General features: G+C 46.9%; 1 protein-coding gene across 1 annotated transcript in view; it reads right to left on the bottom strand.

Annotated features, from left to right (window-relative positions):
* Positions 1 to 23,054, bottom strand: part of LOC133349193 (zinc transporter ZIP4-like) — a 135,878-nt gene that overhangs the window by 64,492 nt on the left and 48,332 nt on the right. The gene's annotated exons all lie outside the window — the stretch shown is intronic.

The raw sequence follows: 23,054 nt of genomic DNA, 5'->3' as shown, positions 1-23,054 counted from the left end.
CGATCGAGGCCCCGACCCTCGGGCAGGACCGCGCCGAGGTAACCCGCGGAAGTTGAGGCGCGAGGGCGCCAGGGGACGCGAGGGGACGAGGGGGACCGCGAGGGGCGGAGCGATCGGCGCGGCCTGCAAGGCGCCGCCTCGCCTGGCTCGGGAGGGGGCCTGGAGCGGGGGGGGTCGCGGTCTGGGGGTGAGAGGTGAGGGGGGGGGGTGGCAGTCTGGGGGGGGGGCGAGGAGTGAGGGGGTGGCGGTTTGGGGGGGGGGGGCGAGGGGTGAGGAGGTCGTGGTCTGGGGGGTGGCGGTCTGGGGGGGTGAGCTGGGTGAGGGGGTCGTGGTCTGGGGGGGTGAGGGGGTCATGGTCTGGGGGGTGGCGGTCTGGGGGGGTGAGCTGGGTGAGGGGGTCGTGGTCTGGGGGGGTGAGCTGGGTGAGGGGGTCGTGGTCTGGGGGGGTGAGGGGTGAGAAGGTCGTGGTCTGGGGGGGTGAGCTGGGTGAGGGGGTCGTGGTCTGGGGGGGTGAGGGGTGAGGGGGTCATGGTCTGGGGGGGTGAGGGGTGAGGGGGTCGTGGTCTGGGGGGGTGAGGGGTGAGGGGGTCGTGGTCTGTGGGGGTGAGGGGTGAGGGGGTCATGGTCTGGGGGGGTGAGGGGTGAGGGGGTCGTGGTCTGGGGGAGTGAGGGGTGAGGGGGTCGTGGTCTGGGGGGGTGAGCTGGGTGAGGGGGTCGTGGTCTGGGGGGGTGAGGGGTGAGGGGGTCATGGTCTGGGGGGGTGAGGGGTGAGGGGGTCGTGGTGGGTGAGGGGGGGGCACAAAGTTGGGGATCCTCTTTCCGCAGGGGGGGGCCTCTGATGTGACGCGGCCCGTGGCTTGGGACACTGAAGAAATGATCAGTGGTGGTGATGATCATTGGTGGTCATGGTGAATCACGGTGATGTCCAGTGGTAATGTCAGTAGATCTCGGTGATAACCAGTGATCATCATCTGTGATTAAACGGTGGTCGTGATAATGATCATCATTCGTAAATATTAGTTATGATAACCATAATGATGATCCGTCATGGTGGTGATGGTGGTGGTAATGGCGATCCGTGGTCGATTATGATGGAAGATTAACGCTAAACAGTGAACATGAATTAGTTTCCAATATAATTATGATTGGCAGCATCGAAATGCATCTGCATGTAAGGAGACCGGTAGATGTCTCGTGTTTCTTTTTACAATTATCCAAGGGTCTTAAGATTGATATAACGTTTTAAAGCCAGACGTGAGCTCTCTTCACAATCAGAAAGGGTTTTTATTCGCCTTGAAAGTTCGCACAGACAAGGAATTTACTTTGGCAGGAAGGTGCTTACATTCAACATGTAGGAATCTTAAATCAGTCATCATTGCCTTGTGGTAAAACAACCTTTATCCCAGCCAAACGTGTTGCCATCTCGCTATTCCATTCATGTCTTGCTCAGACATTTTAGTTATCTGATCAGCTTAGCTCAGCAGTGATGTCAGGACTTGCACATGCCTTTTCAAAGCTCGCGAAAGCCAGGCATATTTGTAAAATATTTGATATGAATTTGTCACTCTTCATGTTTTGTTTTCTTTCTAGAATCTGGTTGAGTAGAAAAAATTAAGCCGTAAAAACAAAGTTTTTCACTCTATAAATCCTTTATATGCGTGGCGGCTAGAGTCCTCTCGTCCTCTGGCTTGAAATGGCTGCCACCTATGGGTCAGATGATTGTCTGCCACCATTAAGAAATTGGTAATTAAATATTTTTTTAAAAATCCCTAAACAGTGTAAAATTTAGGAAAAAATTTTTCACGAAAATTAATTGTCACGCACAACGAGTCTGTGTGGAAAATGTCAGCTCGATTGGATCACGGGAAGTGGGTTAAAAAACGACCGAAAGATTTGCACGGTCGTAAGCAAGCAAGCAAGCACGCAAGCAAGCAAGCGAACTTAATATAAAGGATTTAAAAATCCATATTTTCTACAACAGCCTGCCGTGCATCTGTAATGCTGCAGTTTCATTTCCTCCTTTTGCATTTAATAATGGAGACATCATTCGACGATTTCGGTGTTCTGTGTAAACGGTGGACAGGTCTGCTAAAAAAAAATTCAACAGCTGAGCCCGCTGCTGTCATTGTTTACAGTGAAACCATCTGCTCCAGGAACTTTCCCTTTGTCATCCTGTCAGAGGTCATTTACTGTTTCCAAGAGTGATGTCACGTTTGTTTTTTCTCCGCATAGAATTACTCCGCGACTTTTATGATTGTCTAGATCCAGGAGTCGTGGCCGAACCGTGCTGAATCCATTTGCAACTTGTTGAGCTGTCGTCATGCTCCCATTACTTGTTGCATAGCTGTCAACCCACATGGTGTACCCAGTATGCTTGTACAGGGAAATCGAGTTTTCAGGTACATACGGCATACAGCCGTTTCGATACGGGCACATTTTTAAAAATATTTGTTTGTGTTTATCCCTTGTGATGGGAATTTGTCGGTGAATGTTGAGATTTATAACGGCATGAGGTTACCAATAAGGTCTGGATTGGTCTGTAATATGGTAGGCACTGATAAGGGGTTGACAGGTATTTGTTGTTCTGTAATTGTGTTCCTCGAGGTGTTAAAGGTGGTAGGTGTCTTTAAATACATCCCAGGAAGGTACCGTCACCTCATGATGTAGGTATCCTGAAGGGGCTCCACCCTCTTTGGATACCTGTGATGTTTTTACGTCATCTAACTTAACTTATCATCAGGGATCTGTTAATAATATGTGAAGACGTGCAGATTCCCTGATGTGAGATAGAAAACATTTACAGAGGGTGACAATAAGATGGATTTCACTGTAAAAGTAGAACGTTCTTCTATGTTAAAGCCATTTTTATTCAAGGCATTTTGATTATGTTGAACCATCGAAAGCGTGAATTGCTCACAATGCGGCATTTGTGTAATGTTATTTTCCAGACTCTCTCTTGTCGTGTGACTGGATGAAGAGATGGAAAAGACCAGCAGTACGAGCTGCTACCTTGGAGAGGGCGTTTGTCGCGAGTGGCACCTGAACGCACACTCCGCCGTGGTCCTGACATGTGAAGGAAGTATTGGAGAAAAGGGTTTCCGGAAGAAGCTGGAAGGGATGGTGTCTGCAATGTGTCGCATGCTGAAAATAGGTACATGTTCTAAAGCTTGTTGAAAACAGCGCATGCCGGAAAGGGATGTAGCTATCAATTTATAAACATGCCTTGAGATTCATCTTCTTGGTTCTTTCGTTAAAGTCACGTAGAAGGAAAATAATAAAATAATAAAAATAAAACTTAATAAAATAATAATAATAATACTTCCCTTCTACGTGACTTTACCGAAAGAACCAAGAAGATGAATCCCTGCAGCCACGAAAGCTTTAAATAGAAATTTATGCCTTGAGATTATTCGGCTGCTATAAATTGTGCACATGATAAGCCAATTCGTTGAGCTATCACGTATAGCCAGGTCACTTCTGAAAAAGAGCTATGTAGCTCAGTGGGTCTTACCTGGTGAAATAAAATATCTTTTAGTTTAATTTGCAACATTTTGTCTCGTATAACCAATGTGATTTTTACATACACATTCTGTGCTGTTCAATTGCTCAATGGGTTTGAAATATTTTCGTGCCAAGTGTGACCGTGGGCGATTGCGTGTGCGCGCTTGTGTAGGTGGCGATGATGTGTCGTTGAAGATGGTGGAGCCGTGGAACAGTGTGCGGGTGACCTTCACCATTCCGCGGGACGCCGCTCAGCGTCTGCGGCAGCTGGCGCAGGGAAATCCCCAACAGCTCCGCGAGCTGGGCATTCTCTCGGTGCAGATAGAAGGTGAGGAATCTGCCTTCCTAAGTTTAACATGGAGCAGGCTCTCGCGACCAAAATCCATAACAAAATAAGGTTTTTTGGGTTAGATCGCGTAAATATAAATGTCTCGTTAAAGCCGCTACCACCCGACACGGCCGATTAGTAAGGTTTGTCACGTAAACGAAACATGGCAACTATGTACTAGTTCAGCACATTTACTCTTCGATTACAACCGGCGAAACATCACGATACTCGAATGGCAAATGTGGATTATACTCTCCAACACACAAGCGGTGTGCTGAAGCAGTAACTGATTGGCACGTTTTGTTTACGTGACAAACCTCACTCACTGGCTGTGTCGGGTGCCATTGAGAGGCCTTCATCTAGCAGTGGATTGACAAAGAGTTCTATATTACTACTCTTTGGGTCTTTCGGTAAAGTCACGTAGATAGAAAAATAATAAAAAATCACGACGTTTCTATCGCAACACAAGCAATCGACTTTACCGGAAGACCCAAAGAGTATGAATTCCTGCACTCACGAAAGCTTTAAGTTCTATATTACTGTTTGTAATCAAGAAGTATGCAAACAAATGCTGTAGGAGGAATAAAACACGTTATAATTGTGTGTAAAAAAATGTGTGTATATCACGAGCATTGTGTCAACTTGTGCACACGACTGATGGGGCGTCTCGTTTACTCAGGAGAGGGAGTCGTTCGTCTTGCGCCAGTGCAGACGCAGCACTTGGACAACAGAAGCAGTGCAGCCGCGGCCTCTGCAGCTACCGCCTCGTCTCTGCCGAACCCCGCGGCCCCCGCAGGGCGCGGCATGCAGAGTGTGCCAGGTAACGAGCGACCGGCACCATCCATCCTGCACCGCCGGTGCACTCCCCAGCTCGAGGGCGTTGCTCGAGGCGCACGCTCACGGAGGCCACTTTTACTCCTGCACCCTCGGCCAAAAAGCTGGCCCAGTCTGACCAACGTGTTACTGTGTTGCAACCGAAGTCGTTTCAGAAATTCTAGATTTGAAGTTTTCGTGACTGCAAGGATCCATACTCTTTGGTTCTTTCGGCAAAGTCACGTAGGTGAAAATAAGATAAAAAAGTGAAAACAACTCAATTAAATCACGACGTTTCGGGCGCAACACAAGCGTCCTTCATCAGGTGGGGACCACCACAGCGAAAACAGTTGCTGAGGTTTAATTTAGTTTTCACTTTTTATTTTATTTTATTGTTATTTTCACCTAAGTGACTTTACCGAAAGAACCAAAGAGTTCGTTTCAGAAACTTCTACTTTTTTGTGTGTTTCAGGGGTAGGTGACTGGGGTTGGGAGTGCCGTGTCAGCGGTGGTTGAGTCTCGTGTTGCCAACTACGAAATATCGATCAATGATAGTGAATAATTAACGATAGATTCACGATCATGATTAGTTACTGATAGCTTAAGCGCTCACTTCCTTTCGCAGAAATGTAATCTGTGCAGTTGCACGTGAAAATTAATTGGGAGTTATTTTTAGATTAATTTGTTTGGTCTGAAGTCACCTTTGGAGAACTTCACATTTTGTGAGAAATTTGTGGGTGATGGAGTTTTGATGCCACTCCAGTGCTTGATTCACCGAGCATCACGGTACATTGTGAATGTCGCGAACAGAGCAAAAACGTTCATTTTTGGATATGCAGGACACGAGGCACGTTTGGTTCCTGCTAAATACCGGCTGCTTTTTTCACCAACTTAGCTCTAAGCACATGAATTGCAATCAATTGGAAATGAATATGACCATGTTTCAGCTTCAGTATAGTTTACAAAACCCTCATTGAATTGTTATGTTCATGTTGATATACAATTTCTACTTCAGTGATTTAACCGTAATTTAAAAAAAAAAGTGTTTGGCAATGTTACCTATTAATTTTATTTATTAATTTTGTTCCCAGCTGCACCGGACCCGAGTAGAGCTCGAATGCTTGGGATCATTAATCAGTCGGAGACATCACAGAGTGCGAATTTGTCATCAACAGGATCCCGTCCACCAGGGCATCAACCTGCTCCTGTGATGTGGAGCCGAATGCCGGGACAATCATACAGTCACATGCAGCAGGGCAGCATGCAGCAGGGCAGCATGCAACAGGGCAGCATGCAGCAGGGCAGCATGCAGCAAGGAAGCATGCAGCAGAGCAGCATGCAGCAAGGAAGCATGCAACAGGGCAGCATGCAACAGAGCAGCATGCAGCAAGGAAGCATGCAACAGAGCAGCATGCAGCAGGGCAGCATGCAGCAGGGCAGCATGCAGCAGGGCAGCATGCAGCAAGGCAGCATGCAGCAGGGCAGCATGCAGCAGGGCAGCATGCAGCAGAGCAGGCAGCAGCATGCAACAGGGCAGCATGCAGCAGGGCAGCATGCAACAGGGAAGCATGCAGCAAGGCAGCATGCAGCAGAGCAGCATGCAGCAGGGGAGCATGCAGCAGGGCAGCATGCAACAGAGCAGCATGCAGCAGGGCAGCATGCAGCAGGGCAGCATGCAGCAGGGAAGCATGCAACAAGGCAGTATGCAGCAGGGCAGCATGCAGCAGAGCAGCATGCAGCAGGGAAGCATGCAGCAGGGCAGCATGCAACAGAGCAGCATGCAGCAGGGCAGCATGCAGCAGGGCAGCATGCAGCAGGGCAGCATGCAACAGAGCAGCATGCAACAGAGCAGCATGCAGCAGGGCAGCATGCAGCAGGGCAGCATGCAACAGAGCAGCATGCAACAGAGCAGCATGCAGCAGGGCAGCATGCAGCAGGGCAGCATGCAGCAGGGAAGCATGCAGCAGGGAAGCATGCAGCAGGGCAGCATGCAGCAGGGCAGCATGGGAATGGCCATGCAAACGTTTCAAAACAATGCACAGGTGCCAAGCCAATTTCACAGACCCATGATGACCCCTAGCACAGCCCCTCCTCATCCGCCCCCACCCTATCCTTTTGGCAGTCAGCAGGTTTCAGCCGGAGTACAATCACATTTTATGATGGCTCATTCATCTTCTGCTCCTAAGATGTCTCCTATGCTTCAAAATAAACCCAGCGGTAATGCATTGCCTCCTACTTCCCAAGCATCTCTGCAGCAAGGACCGCCCCCAGGTCACATGACGCATTACCCGCCAGTCATGTCATCTCCCATACAGCCACAGCGTCGCCTTGAGCAACCCGGGGTGAGGAATCGATTGCCCTTCGGGATGTCTGCGGTCCAGTCCAATCCGGGAGGGCCCGCTCCAAATCATGAGAGCATGGCCCCTGTACCGACAACCAGTCAAATGGAAAACCGTGGTCACATGCAGAGCACCCACTACCACATGGCACAAAACGCCGTAAAGTTTGAGGCGCATCACGCGGCTCAGGGAGCGATGCAGGCAAGCGTCGGGGAGGTGGCCGGTGCGGCTCCTGCCGCCCTCGGCCATGCGCAGCAGGAGAGTCAAGCTGCTTCCCGCGGGAACAAGCCCGTGCCATTCCATGGTAAGGAAACTACGTAGCGGCTTACGAGGGGTGATTTCCAGTTGTGTCATCGGCATTGTTCGTCCCTAAAATAAAATATTTTAAAATAATTAAAAAAAAAGACACGCTTTAATGAAATGTACCGTACTCGTAATGGCATACCTATACCAGGTTTGCAGTCGATACGACATGGGGAAGACGGTTGAAATAGAGTTACAAGATTTGAGGATACGATAACAGACAGTGAGGGAAATAAAGGCGTGTAAAATGTTTAAAAATATACATATATTTTTTATGATAAAATATAGTCTTGTCATTAGTATGACATACCTATACCAAGTTTGCAGTCGATACCACATTGGGAAGTGGGTTAAATTTGAGTTACAAGATTTTTTAAGGATACGACAATAGACGGAGTGAGTTAAATAAAAGCGTGTAAAAAGGAAAACATAATACAGTATTAATACTCCTGAGTTAGACGGTGCTCTTGGCTTCATCATTGGTTTAGTTCGGAACCGGTACGCACTGGATATTTACCATAAGTGGATCTACGCGTGAAAACAGTTCCCGGTTATCGTTGACCAACCCCAGTTTTGCATAATTCAATAATTGTTTGCATTATTTGTGGAGAATATAAATAACAAAGTAGATCAGCAACACCTTCAAATACAGAATGCAGAATTCACGAATGCAGAAACTTTGTTCCAATGGGAAAAATATGGTTACGTTCCTGGTACGAGTGAACATAGGGGGGAAATGGTAAACGTTTAATAACAATGATTACAATAAATAATACAGAACAATGTCTTGTTTTTAAACTATCTTTAATGACGGAGGTGATGATAAGGAATTCAGGAGGTTGACTGCTTGGGAAATGCAGGTGTTTGACAACAATGCCGCAGAGTGGTTATAATTTTAGCACTGGGGGTAGCGCTGGCAGCAACACGTTCCCCGATTGTATTTGCGTTCTTTTTAATGGACTTTGGTCGCCTCGTTTATGCCAAAATGTATAAACGAGTCGACTAAGTACGAATGAAGTAAAAATACACAACCGCGAGTTCAGAGCGGGATTACTGCGAGAATGAGGACTGAGCGTGCAGCCAAGAGGGTGTGCCGATTCTTCACAGCAGACACTTTAAAATGTAAACACATTCTGCGCACATCTCCCCGGTGTCGGTGGTCTGGCGCTACGTACACTCGCGAATACGTTAGTACGGCGAGTCGCAAATAGGGAATTGCTATACATTTAGTGAATATGTGAAACTCGCGAATAGCGAGGGTTTACCACGTGTATTTCCACGTAAAAAAAGAAATAGTGAAAATATATGTATTTTTTAAATATATTTTTACGATGAATCTATTCACGTGTGCGTACTGAAATCCCCAGAGCGTGAGCCCCGGTGCTTGTGAGTCTGTTGAGGCGGTGTTGTTCAGCAGCGGTCGGTGTGCACTTGTGTTTCTGCAGGATCTCCCGCCGTTTCTACAATAAAGGATCAGAGATCAATGAATGCAGCTGACATGAGGGAAGCGGCTAAAGAGTCGATGAAGCAGAATGCGGCAATGCCCAGAGTTGCCCACGTGGGGCCCACAAAGCACGAAGGCGAAGGCAGAGGCCCAACGGGCAGTCAGCAGACGCTGGGCAATGTGGGTAACGTTCCCCGGGGAGCGATGGGAGCCCAGCAGGACAAGGGCCCCCCCACTCCTCGAGTGCAGGCCAAGGCTACGGTGACCCAGCTGGAGATGGGTAGCTGCCAGCCAGGTCAGGTGGCGTCTGCCGGGAGTCAGCGCGAGGCGGGACCCTACGCTCGGAGAGCAGCTGCATCTGGTGGGGGGCAGCAGGACGGACGAAACGCATCTTGGGGACCTTTAGGAAACCAGTCGTCGTCGGAGATGAACGCTGCTGGATCCGGCCAAGTTGTTGCGTCGGGAAACCAGCAGGACGCGGGCAATGCTCTTCACAGACAGAGCGACGCGCAGTTCGATGGCGCGAGTCAAAGCCAGGTGGCCGTGTCTTGTAATCCGGTCGGTACGCAGCGAGAAGAACACCCTCCTAACACGATGGCGAAAACCGAAGTGCAGTTGGTAACAACGACAAAGAGTCAAATGGTTGCGTTGCAAAATCAGGTGCCCGGTGCACAGGGACAAGTGATGAATGTTACTTCCCATATAAGAGCTGTGACGAGCGCTTCTGAAAGTGTGCCCGAGTCGTCGGCAGGCACGGTGGAGAAGTCGTCTAGCACGGGCCACGGCAACGTGCGCAAGTCGCCTTGCGCCGCCCTAACGCAGCAACTGATTACGGGCGTCGGCCACGGAAACCAAACCGCGGAATTTCAGGGGAGGGGTCAAGGAGCGTCGGCCGGATCCGCGTCGGAACAGGCCGAGGGCCAGGAGCAGGGCGGCCGCGGTCCCAGAGTCCGTAGCGCCGGGACCTCGGGGAGTGACGCCTGCCCTCCTGGCGCTCCCTTGGAGCCGGCCCTCGTCGGTGAGCGCGCGTCGCCCACGTCCGGCGGCGTGGTTGTAGGCAGGTTTCCGGCCCCCGCTCTTCCCTACGGTTTCTCGGCGGGCGCCATGAACCCCACGTCGGCGGCGGCGGCGGCCGCGGCGGCCACGCGGGCGCAGGCGGCGGCGTCGCTCGCGAACAAGGACGTGACCCTGACGAGCCCGCTGCTCGTCAATCTGCTCCAGAGCGACATCACCTCGTCGCAGTTTGCGCACGGGAACAAGCAAGGGGCCAACGGAGCGAACCGGAAGAAACCAGTGAGGAATCAAAAGAAGAAAAACCCTCCTGGTCGCCAGGACAAAGTACAGTCCAGGTAAGTGGTGATGATCATTTTAATGAAACAAAGAGTTGCTGAATAGTCCGAGTGAGTTCCTTTGCTCAAATGAGCGTTAAGACAGTGCTTATCTCCTGTTTATTGCCCGGAGTCAGACGTGGAAATTCCACATTCCGATGATGGAAGTCGCGTGGACAACCATCGTTGACTTCCCCACCAAAGTGGTCATTATTTTATCCACCCCAAAGGGGATGATGGGCTGAGTCGACCTCCAACCAAGATTTGAACTCGTAACCTTACAACTGAGAGCCACTCGTTCTGCCACTGAGCCACCTGGCAGGATTTACATGCATCGTCTCTATGTTTGTTCGGTTGAAGAGTTTCATGACACAAAATATTACAGATTTTTATATTTAAAATTTCATTGTTGAACTTGAAGGACATGTGTCAACATATAAACGATTACACTTCTGTAGCACATACGAGGGATAATACAGCAAATGTTTACCTCCTATCCTGCTATGAAAATGATTCCTTGAATAAAAGATCCCCGCATCGTAAAGAGTTGAAGATTGCACATTGCAAGCAAATCACTTCTCTTGACTCTGTAATGAAAAAGCTAAACCACTGGTCACAAGGAAAATGCGCTGTACTATTTCCCCATGTTGATTGTAGCACGAATGCTCAAGAAGCAACAGCGCATCGGCCTGGTAGCCGTATCACTCGCTCCGCGATCTTCCGCAAGTCGAATGTTCACTGCGACGATCCTTCTCCCTTGTCCCTGCAGCTCCGATGGGGACGCTTTGCTCGACGTGCAGCTGCAAGAAAAAACTAAAGTGGAGCCCAGCGATGAGCATGAGAACGCCACTCAGCATGGCGTGAGCATGCAAGGTAAGTCTTCTTTAATTTCATCCTGATGATGAGGGCCTTATGGCAGAGGTCGCAAACGGGTTTTGATTCCTTACCCGTACCCGGCCGCACCAGGGTCACAAACGGGTACCCGTAACCGTACCCGTACCCGGCCGTACCCGTACCCTACCCGTACCCAGCCGAGTACGGGTATCAGGTACCTGATTGCGACCTCCGCGGATGAAGCCATGTTGCAGGCGCGGGTGGGTTGATTCTAGGAACTTGAATTGTTAGAAGAGACAAGACGTACCCGTACCCGGCCGCACCAGGGTCGCAAACGGGTACCCGTACCCGTCCGGGTAGCCGGGTATCGGGTAGGGTACGGGTATCAGGTACCCGGTTGCGACCTCTGCCTTATGGTCTGTAGCAAACGCTAAAGCCCATAGCTTTATGGGGGGAGCCACCCTAGGAACTAACGCGTTATTGTGGCTTCACATTTTTGGTAAATTAGTCCAGTGTTTGACAATGTTTACCAGATCTTGACTTAAAGCTTTCGTGACTGCAGGAATTCATATTCTTTGGGTCTTTCGGTAAAGTCACGTAGATAGGTTCAAAGAAAATAACAGAAAATAACAAAAAAACTACGACGTTTCGATGGCAACACAAACGTTCCATCTTCCGCTTGTGTTGCAATCGAAACGGGAGGGAGCTGGGAGATGAGATGATGATGCACGGAAAGAACGCCGATTGCGGGGTGATTTGAAATCGCAAGCGCAAAACTTAATACCCACGCGGTGAGCAAATTGGCACGCCGAAGGAAAACCGTCGATGCGGATAAACGCGGTTGGTGAGGGATTGCTGCCCATCTCAAAAAGTCGAGTCGTTGGAGAGACCTTGCTCGTGGTGTCAGTGCGTCTGATGTTGGCTGCTATTGCATAGCAAACGAGTCGGCAGTCGGATTTATAAACAACAACGAGAAGGCACTCGGGGAGAGTGTGGCAGCAAGTGCACCGATGATCGCCAAAGTGGCATCACCATCACACCTTCACCATCATCACACCTTCACCATCATCACACCTTCACCATCATCACACCTTCACCATCATCACACCTCCATCACACCTTCACCATCACACCTTCACCATCACACCTTCACCATCATCACACCTTCACCATCATTACACCTCCATCATCATCACACCTTCACCATCATCACACCTTCACCATCACACCTTCACCATCATCACACCTTCACCATCATCACACCTTCACCATCACACCTTCACCATCATCACACCTTCACCATCATCACACCTCCATCATCATCCCACTCTCATCATCACACCTGCATCATTATCCAAGGTAAATAAAACTGCTACATTTAAAGTATAGATGTTTTATTTATTTATTCGTGTAATCTATTTGCTTTATTATGCAACGTAATTAAATAGATGGATGTTATGTGTACCGTACACAATGTTACGAAAAATTTTCACGATCTTCTGAATATTAAGACAGATTTTCGCAAACCTATACATTTAAAAATGAAGTCATTGATGGTATAAACTAAATACATTTATGGTATCAATGATGTGAGAGTGCGGATACATTGTTTTGCTGATACAATGGTACGATTTTGTCTGTTGTAATTTCCAGGAGCCAGCAGTAAGATGAACGAGCAGCATCAGTCAGATGTCCAGTCCTCGTTTCAGTTGACCGTGCAGCGGGACGTTGCCGACCCTACACGGGAAGTCTCAGAAATGACGGAGCATCATTTGCCACAGAAGCAGAACGCGTTTGACAGCTATGACCCCAGCAGCGCCGCACTAGAGTTGGCTACGTCTGGCCCTCCTGCTACATCGGGACATGACCTACAGCCGCTGAAACCTCAAGTTGCACCAACTATATTGAACTCTGTGGAAATCCCACGGTCCCTTCCACTTTATGGACCATCCGCTATGTACTCTGCCGGGCAAAATGCACCGATTGGACCAAATAATGCAGCCGTTTGTGAAAAGGGGCCTCAGCCTTTGGGTGCCGATGTTGCCGGCTCTAGCAGTTTCTCTCAAGAAAAATCTGAAACGATTATGCCTTCCATCAAGGAGGAAAGTTGTGCGATGGTAGAAAATAAACCGAATAATCACTTTGGTCGAGACGATCACTCCAAAGCGAGACACCTTCAGACATCCCCGACTGCTTGCGCTGGTTCTGCAGCTTCACCCTTTTCCCAGGGGCAGTCTCTGCCAGCGGCAAATATCAAATTTGGTGGCAGTACCAGAGATTTGTCTCAACTGGCATCACCTGGACAGATCGGGCAGCAGGGGAACACATCTGTTCAAATTTTACACGGAGGAACTCGAATAGCGTTTTCTTCTAACACCGTGCCTTCCCAAACACCAGTGTCTGGCTCTCAGCACCAAGCACTCAGTGCACCATTAGGTACTCTGCAAACGTCCGTCTCTAGGCCCAAGACTCCAAACCGCGCGAGCCCTCGCCCTTATAACGCAATACCGCCGTCTTTCTGCCCACCCAGCACAGAGCCATCTGAGATCAGTCTCTCTCCAGAAAGACTGAATGCATCGATAGCCGGCCTCTTTCCACCACAAATTAACGTCCCGTTGCCACCCAAACAACCCTGTCTCAACGCACGGACTTTGGAGCAGCAAGGGCTTAATCCCACGACACTGAAAGCCATCGGGCAGGTTCCCGGCAACCAGTCTGCATTTCCGCAGATGCCGGGAGGCGTAAGCGTCAAGTCGGAGGAGCCCTACCAAGAGAGGCAGACCAGTATCGGCGTCAAACGCAGCAGCCCGAGTTCAAGGAAGGGTACGCAGTGCACCGTTAAGAAAAGCATCCCCAGTCCGAATAGAAAACTGAGTGTGACGGGTACGCGGAGAGCAGGAGACAGTCCTGGAGCACAGATCAATAAACACTCCCTGCAGCATAGCATCCTGACAAGTGCACCCGACAAAAATGCCTCTTTCATGAACGAGCCACTGGTTAGAAATATCTATTTGCCTACATTGCCCAACTTCAAGTCCAGTGCCCCAGCTGCTGAGCCGTCCGTGGCCGAAATAACACCAGCGAGCATTCCACCAATGGCACAAATGAAGAGCCCTTCATCTCTCCTGCCGCCGGGTGTTGGAGAGAATATTCTGAAACACAATCTGTCGTACGCTCCCTTGCCCTTCACTGCTAGCACGGCACCTTCCCCGTCGCTGTCCAGTGAATTGGAGAATCCCGCTGTTGCTTCTGCACACAAGCCGCCTCTGTGGCCAACAACGCCTTCTAATTACGAAGAGTGCTTTGCTGGGAATACAGCGCAGCCGGCGATGGGTTTTGGTACACTCGAGTCTAAAAGTGTCGACTCTGTAGTGCCCGATGACAAAAACACAACCGTGATTCTTCCTAATTCCGGCAATGCGTCGCTTCAAATACACAATAAAAGTCCCGAAAGAAACAACGGAAATGGGGATGCTCTGCAGCTGTTGAACAGTGAGGCAACTAATAAACACGATGCCAAGATTTCATTCCGAGAAGCAAATGAACCGACCGCAACGACCTTAATGGTGAACCCAACAGAGAGACCAGAGGAGCAGAGTTGCTCCGCACCAGCTGATGGCGGTGTCGTGGATACCCACGCAAAGCCTCTCCACGTGATTCCACCAGAGAAGCGTGGTGCCGCAGATACGTCATCGATGAAAAATGACAGTAGTTTGTCTTCACCTCCAAGCTGTGCACAAGACCAGATGGTCTCTGAGAAGGTGGACAATGTTGACATTGTATGTAGCAGTGATACTGCCAACCCCGTAAGTAGTGAACCTCCAACAAGCAAATCGAGTTCTATTCCCGTAATTGAACCATCTAACGCCGGCGAAAGAGAAAAAGAATTGAACTCGACGAATGTGAAAGAAGCTGTTGTCCATTCTGCGGTTTCTAAAACCGAGCAGCCGGAGCAGAGTACTGCTCCCCAAGATGTGACCGTCAAACATGAGGAGTCTGATTCGAATATAACATCGTGTGACATCACATCCTCGATTTCATCAGAGTCTGCTACATCAAGCGTGCCTGTAGAGTCGCCTGCAGCTAAATCGTCTATGGACGTGTCGCCAGAAAGGAAAAGCGCAGAATTACCGGAACTTGACAATAAATCTTACTTGGAATCCCAGTCATGCCATACGTCGGCAAATGACCAACAAGCTACTTCCGACGCTTCTAAAGTCGCAAGTTCTTCAGTTGTCTCGGAATGTAGCTCTTCTGCTGAGTCTGCAATCGGCTCTGGAAACATTCATGATGCTGGTGCTGTTCCCTCTTGTAAAAAGTCACACCGTGCCAAAACGCCGTTTGAAAGTGGAATTGGAGAGCAGTTGGAGTCGAGTGAGAAGGATGAGCCGAGTGCCATTGCTCCCGCTGAGAGCCAGGCTCAACTCGTAGGGCCAACGGACAACACACCGGTGTCGACTGATGTGGTGACACTGGAAGATCATTCTTCAACTTCTACATCAGATGACGCTGCTACACAAAGCCAATCCACAGGTAGAGTAAATGCACTTTGCCGTGGCATAATTTGTTATCCTTGCATACTTGTTTATCAAGATAACTTATATGTTTACAGTAATGTTGTTCAAGAGATAATTACGTGGGGATGCATTTTAAGCTGCTTATTCATTATTTTTCCCAAAACAGATGTGGGGAGCAGTTCCATGCAAGAGGCAGCAGCTGGCGAGAGTGCAGTAGACACGGCGGGTGACAAGGGCGGTACGTCTGCCTTGCTCGGCCTCCACCACGTTGTGATTTGCATTGTGCAGTGCAACTCCGTTCGTTTGCGCCAATGACGGAGCTGTAATCTACGAGGATCCATACATTTTTGTCCATCTAGATGAAGCGTAGATAATGTCGGGAATGTTATTGTTGCCCGTGCTTAGCTAGAGAAGCCTCGCACTGCGTCAAGACTCTCTCCAGCAGGCTCCTTCTGAGTCTTCCATTGCTGTGTGATTTCCAATCCAGATGTTTGCAGGCGACTTTAAAAAAATATGGCAAATTTGGAACACGACGCCAGCACACGGTGGCCTACGCTTGTTCAGACGACGTCACGCGATCTCTAAATGTCCACCGTGAAAGCGAATTGTGCGTCGTGGTGTTTGGTCAATACACACGCACCGCAGCCTTAACTTGCGGGCTCAAATAAAAAAAAAAATCAATTTCAGTAAAAGCCCCAGCTCGTCGGATTTCACACAGACTATGTCGGCTAATAAAAAAAACATCTAAAATGCAAATGCAGTGAAACAAAAATGGTAGACACATAGTTTAACACGTGGTAGACTTTCGCGACCAATGTTGTCCATGGTAAAAGCATTTTGGCTTAGATCGCGTAAATATAAATCTGTCGTTAAACCCACCACCGCCAAACAGTCGATTAGTAAAGGTTTGTCACGTTAACAAAACACCGATGTGTTGGAGAGTTGGAGGATTTGCCAGTTGGCTGTGGGGTGGTGGCGGGTTTAACGACACATATTTACGCGATCTAACCCAATAAACCTTTATTATACATCTACATAGATACTTGATCTTCTTGGTTCTTTCGGTAAAGTCACGTAGAAGGGAAGTAATAAAATAATAAAAATAAAAAATAATAAAATAATTCTCACGACGTTTCGGCCACAACGCAAGCAGCCGTCCTCAGGTGAAAACCAGGTCTGTCGAGGCGACAGCGTCTGAGTTGTGGCCGAAACGTCGTGAGAATTATTTTATTATGTTTTATTTTTTATTATTTTATTACTTCCCTTCTACGTGACTTTACCGAAAGAACCAAGAAGATGAATCCCTGCAGTCACGAAAGCTTTAAATCGAAATAGATACTTGATTTATGCTTTGTAATATATAATGCATATCAAAATGCGCTACAACATGTGACAGTATCTACAATGTGAAAAATATATGCCATAGTCAAAGCATATTAAATGTACTTGTGACACGTTCATGGTGAGGGGGAGGGGTAGTGGGGGATGGTTGGGAGGGGCTATTGGGGAAAAAGCTAATTATATTATTGGATTGATTAAAAAATAAATTCCATTCTGTCGTGTAATTGTAGTGTAGTTCAATCTCGCTGTGTGTGGGGGCATATTATTGTAACAATATCCAGTGTATTGGCCCAGTTTTTGTCTTATGTGCAGTGTGTTATGTTTAGTTGTTGGATAACCATTTTAATGCATTTTTGTTCTCCTTTAGGTCCACCTATGGAGAGTGAATTAAGGTAATGCGACCTTTTATTATTTGATTAATTAATTTGATTAAATGCTAGATCTTTGATGTCAACTTAACGTGAATTGCACGCCAAACTCAAGTCTCCCAGGGCTCGTATACAAATGACGTCTATATATATGCCTGCTATCCCCATGACGTGAATATGTATGCTTGCTATCCCCATGACGTGTGAATATGTATGCCTGCTATTCCCCATGTATGCATGATATTTTCCACCATGTAGATGTTGCCACTGTTTTTGCGCAGCATCTTTAGGTGAGGTTGCACGTGGCTATTTTTGACGATTCGTGTCTTAGTTTGGCTTTATCTTACTCCGAGGGTACAGGCACTTGCATGCAAGCCAGGAGTAGATGTGCACTCGGGGTAGCGGTCTGCTGAGGGCAGGGACGAGGGTTCACAGCTTTCAAGCAGTTCCTTTCACCCCCGTGTTCTTTTCAGTTGCTTAGAAAGGAGCGTGGGAAATAAAATACGCACCCATGAATGCAAATTTTCTGACGAGCCATTGCAGATGTTCGCTTTGCATATGCACGCGCTTTTTCTCCTGCTCTTAGTGCGAAAACTACTGTGGAGGTGGATAAAACGTCCAGGAATAAACAGAAGGAAAAAGATTCTGAAGACTCCGGAGTGCAACAGGAGATGGACGTCTTGCAACGAAAGAGATCAACGCGATCCGCGTCCTACTGCGTAGCGAGAGGTGCGGATGTTAACATCGGCACGAGGCGTCACGCTGTCCCCATCGCACAATGATAACCTCCCTCCTTGAAGCCAAATTATAATTGAAAAAAGCCACCAACACTACGCCCGTCGCGGTTTAACACATCGGAGGTTTTTGTGACCAATATTATCGATAAGAGATTTTTTTGATTAGATCGCGTAATTATGAATGCGTCGTTAAACCCGCCACCACCCGACCACAGCCAAATGGTGAGGTTTGTCACGTAAACAGAACGTGCCAATTCGTTACTAGTTCAGCACGCCGGGGTGTTGCAGAGGTAAACCTACAACATTTATATTCCGAGTACCTTGACGTTTCGCCGGTAACAATTGCTTCAGTGTGAGCGTTAAACATCCCCTGACATTTGTAAAGCGTAGGCCCATCGTGTGCTGTCGTTTAAATTTCAATAGCAATCAATGTTCCCCACTATGAAAAAGTTTGGCAGGACCCTTTCGATAGCTATGAGACTCGGTGGGATTTTTCCTGGGTAAACAGCCATCATACAAATATAACTTTAAAAAAATTAACCGGGGTAAAGCACCCAGTTTCTCTCCCTCACTGTACCTGATATAGTTCAGAGTAAAGCAGTCCCGTTAATGAATGATCCAGAAAGCGCTTAATCCAATCACTTGCTTATTTACCGGCAGTCTGTTTCCTCCTTATCACTTTTCCTATCGCTACGACAGTGCTTACCGTTCCTGTGAATGACTCGTTGATTCCTCCACTCGTATTGAGGACTTGGTCTACCAGACAGGCAGTAGTAGTAGGTTTTTACCCTTTTAAACTGGTACAAAACTGACACCTCTATTCAAGGCATTATGTTTGCAATAACCACAACACAAGTAGTCAAAAAAGCAAACAAAAAGAAGCAACTCTGATAATGATAATAATATGCACTGTCCTGAATAAAGGTGTCAGTTTTGTACCAGTTTAAAAGGGTAAAAACCTACTACTATATTTTGCCACTGGTAGAAGAGATCTCATAGTACCAGACAGGCAGTTTTGTCTCATCCGCACTTCAAACGTCACACTCCAGGTCATAATAATAGACATACACACCCCAACCAACCCAACTCGCTCACCTACTCAATCACTAACCTTGCTCAATTCAACAAATTGATTAACTCTCATCGATTGCACTTTTTAATAGTGTTGATTTTGCTAAATGTATAGAGAACTTTTTTCCCACCATACGTCGCCAACCGTGCTCTGCCCTCGACATTATTGATTTATAAAAGGTGCACGATAATATATACAGACATTAAAGATGAATCCAGGTTTATTACCCGTGTCCTGTTGCAGCGTGTAGACCTGTGTGCTTGTAGTGGCGATTAAGCGTCTTGGAGTCTTCTATTCTAGATTAGAAGTTTTCGTGACTGCAAGGGTCCATACTCTTTGGTTTTTTCGGTAAAGTCACGTAGGTAAAAAAATTAATTAAAAATATATTAAATCACGACGTTTCGGAGGCAACACAAGCTTCCGTCTTCAGGTGGCACCGTCACAGCAAAATTACTGTATCATTCTGTTACACCGTTTTTACATCACGTTTTAGTGGTGATGTTGATGATCATGTGAGCAGCCTTCCATGTGTCTGAGCTGTAACAAATGCTTGTTTTTCTCCCTTTTTTCAGATGTAACTGCGACTGGAAGTCACGCACCGTCAAAAAGGAAAAAGAAATGATTTTTTGTTGAAGGAAGATGTTAGTAATGAGTCGTCGTGTAACTAGTATATTTTAGTTACATTTTTATGTGAGCATTAAATGTCCGTTTTGTACAAAATCTCACCTCACATTAGCATTTTAGGTATTTTCAACGCTTTTGTACTTAGCAATCATTTTACGTGGTGATACACAAAATTACACTCTTTTTGCACTACCATCTGGAGAAATCTTGTCTAGCAGATGAAGTGATGCGTATGGCCTGAGGGCAACACACACGGGTGTGTGGATTCACCGCTCTTGAGATCACTCTTTCACATTGTGCTGATGCCACTGCCGACTGAAATGATCCTGGAAACAGACATATTCATGCACCATTCTCACTAACTTTGCTCTTGGTACAACAATATTTATTGCTAAAGTTCAGGATTGATTACTGAAGTGTTTTTTTTTTTAAAGAATCGTAATGATTTGTCCGGGTCAACAAGTTCCAGATAGTGCCCTTAATTCAGATGTAGTCAACCACTGGAAACAGGGTCAAGTGATGAAATATTTAATAAATAAAAATAGGGAACTAAGGCTATAATAAATGATTGTGCCGTTTTAATGTTTTTTGCTTGTTAAAGTTTTTGACTACGCAGCGTGCATTTCACAGATGACGTGAATTTGTAATGAGAGATGCATGTGTATAAACAGTCGTACATTACCTGTGTTTGCAAGGCTTTTAAGACGTAAGCATATTTCACTCGTTGTGAGCTACAATGCTGGCATTCTGTGACGAACTCCTTATGTAAACACGTGGGGGGGGGAGCTTACACGCGCTTCGTGTGTTGGGTGGCAGGGTCTTCACGGCTCGGCAGGTCTTTATGCAAAAACAACTGGAAATAAAGGAACATTCCTTGAGAGATTCAACTGGTCAATGGTCCACCCACATCCAATTCAGTGGTTTTTTTTAACAGCCTTTTGAGCATTGCAGATATACCAATCGCTGAATTAACACGTGTGCATGATATGGATTGGTCACACTGCGTCATACATGACAGTATTTGGTCACACTGTGTTGGCAGTGGTGCAGAATTACATCACGTTCATGAAAGACACTGGCCTTCAAATACAAATATATAGCTTAGATTTCGGCAAGTGGCCCTTGATGCAACAGTTAGGTTTGGCCTCAGCGAAAAAGCCAAAGGGCCATTGATGGATACGTCCATTATCTTTTCCCAATTATGGCTGTGGAGGCAAGAAGGGTATAACTTGTTTAATGCAGAGACAATATCCACATTAAGCTTCGAAACTAAACTTTTTATTTTACCAGGTAAGGCTCACTGAGTTATACGGCATAGCTCTTCAGAAGCGAAGTGGGTTATTTGTAAAAAAAAAAAAAATGACAGCAGCAGCCAAATACTGTAAACACGTGATGTTGATTCTTAATGTGGAGGGGATTACCAGAGGACCCGGAGAAAAATCCACATGACACGGAGAGAGAGAGAGACGCAAACTCCAAATATTCAACAGGCAGGGTCTGGATCGAACCAGTGGTTACGTGGATTTTTCTCCGGGTCCTCCGTTTTTTCCCCCTCCACATTTATAAACATGCATGGAGATTATTTCGATTATTTTGCTGCTATAAATTTTCACGACGATCAGCCACTTTGTAGACCTATCATTTGTGATCGCCAGGTCGCTTCAGCAAAAGAGCTATACGGTATTACTCTTTTACAATAAAAAATACGATTTAAAGCTTTCGTGACTTCAGGGATTCATCTTCTTGGTTCTTTCGGTAAAGTCACGTAGAAGGGAAGTAATAAAATAATAAAAATAAAACATAATAAAAAAATTTTCACGACGTTTCGACAGCGTCAGACGCTGTCTCCCCGACAGACCTGGTTCTCACCTGAGGACGGCTACTTGCGTTGTGGCCGAAACGTCGTGAGAATAATTTTATTATGTTTTATTTTTATTATTTTATTACTTCCCTTCTACGTGACTTTACCGAAAGAACCAAGAAAAGAAAAAAATATTTTCTAGATGTTTTTTTAATATATAACGGGGAAGAAAGAGCAGAAAGGAGACAAACTCTTCCGTGAAACCCTCTCGTGACCAGCAGCCAGACCTCGACATTGACACCCAACTCCTGAACTCAGCACTCCTGCTGCTCATACACGCAACACAGAATGACAGCACACGGATGGACGGCAAAGTTTAGCAATAAACAGCGAGCGGAGACGGAGCGGGTCCACGGGGAGAAAAGCCTCCAGCAGCTGGCGAATGTCAAAGCTGCCACGGGTCAAAGGTTACATTCATAAACATTGCTTCTGCGAGCCATGTCACCCATGTTTGTTGAACTTCTTTCGCACCGTACTAATTGGCGGTGCGTGGGAAGGACAGCAAACTTAACAGAAAGCGTGAGTTTTCAATTTATATTTGAAAATGCATTGCCCCAGTTACTTCTTCATAGCAGAAGGGACTCGGAGAGACCCACAGAGATCCATAAGGGGTTGCCAGGTAGGGCACTGATAAGGGGTGACAGGTAGGGGGCCGTCCATAAATGACGTCACGTATCTGGGGGGGGGGGGGGCTCAGACATTTGTGACGATGGGGGGGGGGGGGGGGGGGGTGAGAAATGTGACGTCACATCAAAATTCGCAACTTTAAATAAATATAGAATTTAGATTTAAAGCTTTCGTGACTGCAGGGATTCATATTCTTGGTTCTTTCGGTAAAGTCACGTAGAAGGAAAATAATAAAATAATAAAAATAAAACAATTCTCACGACGTTTTGATTGCAACACAATCATTTGATGATGATCATCTTATTATTATTGCTTGTGTTGCAATCTAAACGTCGTGAGAATTGTATTGTTTTATATTTATTATTTTATTACTTCCCTTCTACGTGACTTTACCGAAAGAACCAAGAATATTAATATAGAATTGTGATAACACTAATTGTTATAACAACACTCCTACAACATCAGAGTGCAGCGCCACATTAAATACGCACTACAATGACAATAGTTTAAAGCGATTTGAAGCGTGTTTTATTTTTAAAATGGAAATTTGGTTTTGGGGGGTGGGGGGGGGGGCAGAGCTTTGTGACGTCATATTTGAAGGGGGTCTTACTTTGTGACGAGGGGGGGGGGGTCAAAAATTGTCAAAAATCGCGTGACGTCATTTATGGGCGGTCCCTTTTCTTTATTTTGTACTCATTGTTATTATTGTTGTTGTTGTCTGCTGCTGCTGTAACTCGCTGACCACGTGCCCATACTGGACATCCGTGAAAATGAAAAGCGCTTCATAGCTCTTCGGATTGCTGCTGCTGCTGCTGCAGTCGACATGAAGATGCCGATTCTCAATACAGCCCAAGTCCCTCCTGTGTCGAATACATAAAAACCAATAATCCATCAATTCTAGATTTGAAGCTTTCGTGACTGCAAGGATTCATACTCTTTGGTTTTTTTCGGTAAAGTCACGCCGGCAAAAATTGTAATAAAATAAATGAAAAAACGAAATTAAATCTACTAATAGGG

The sequence above is a fragment of the Lethenteron reissneri genome, chromosome 29, assembly GCF_015708825.2.
Source record: "Lethenteron reissneri isolate LAM-NWPU_2019-01 chromosome 29, ASM1570882v1, whole genome shotgun sequence".
NCBI lineage: Eukaryota > Metazoa > Chordata > Hyperoartia > Petromyzontiformes > Petromyzontidae > Lethenteron > Lethenteron reissneri.
The sequence above is the reverse complement of the archived record's forward strand: the minus strand, read 5'-3'. Positions and strand labels throughout refer to the sequence as shown.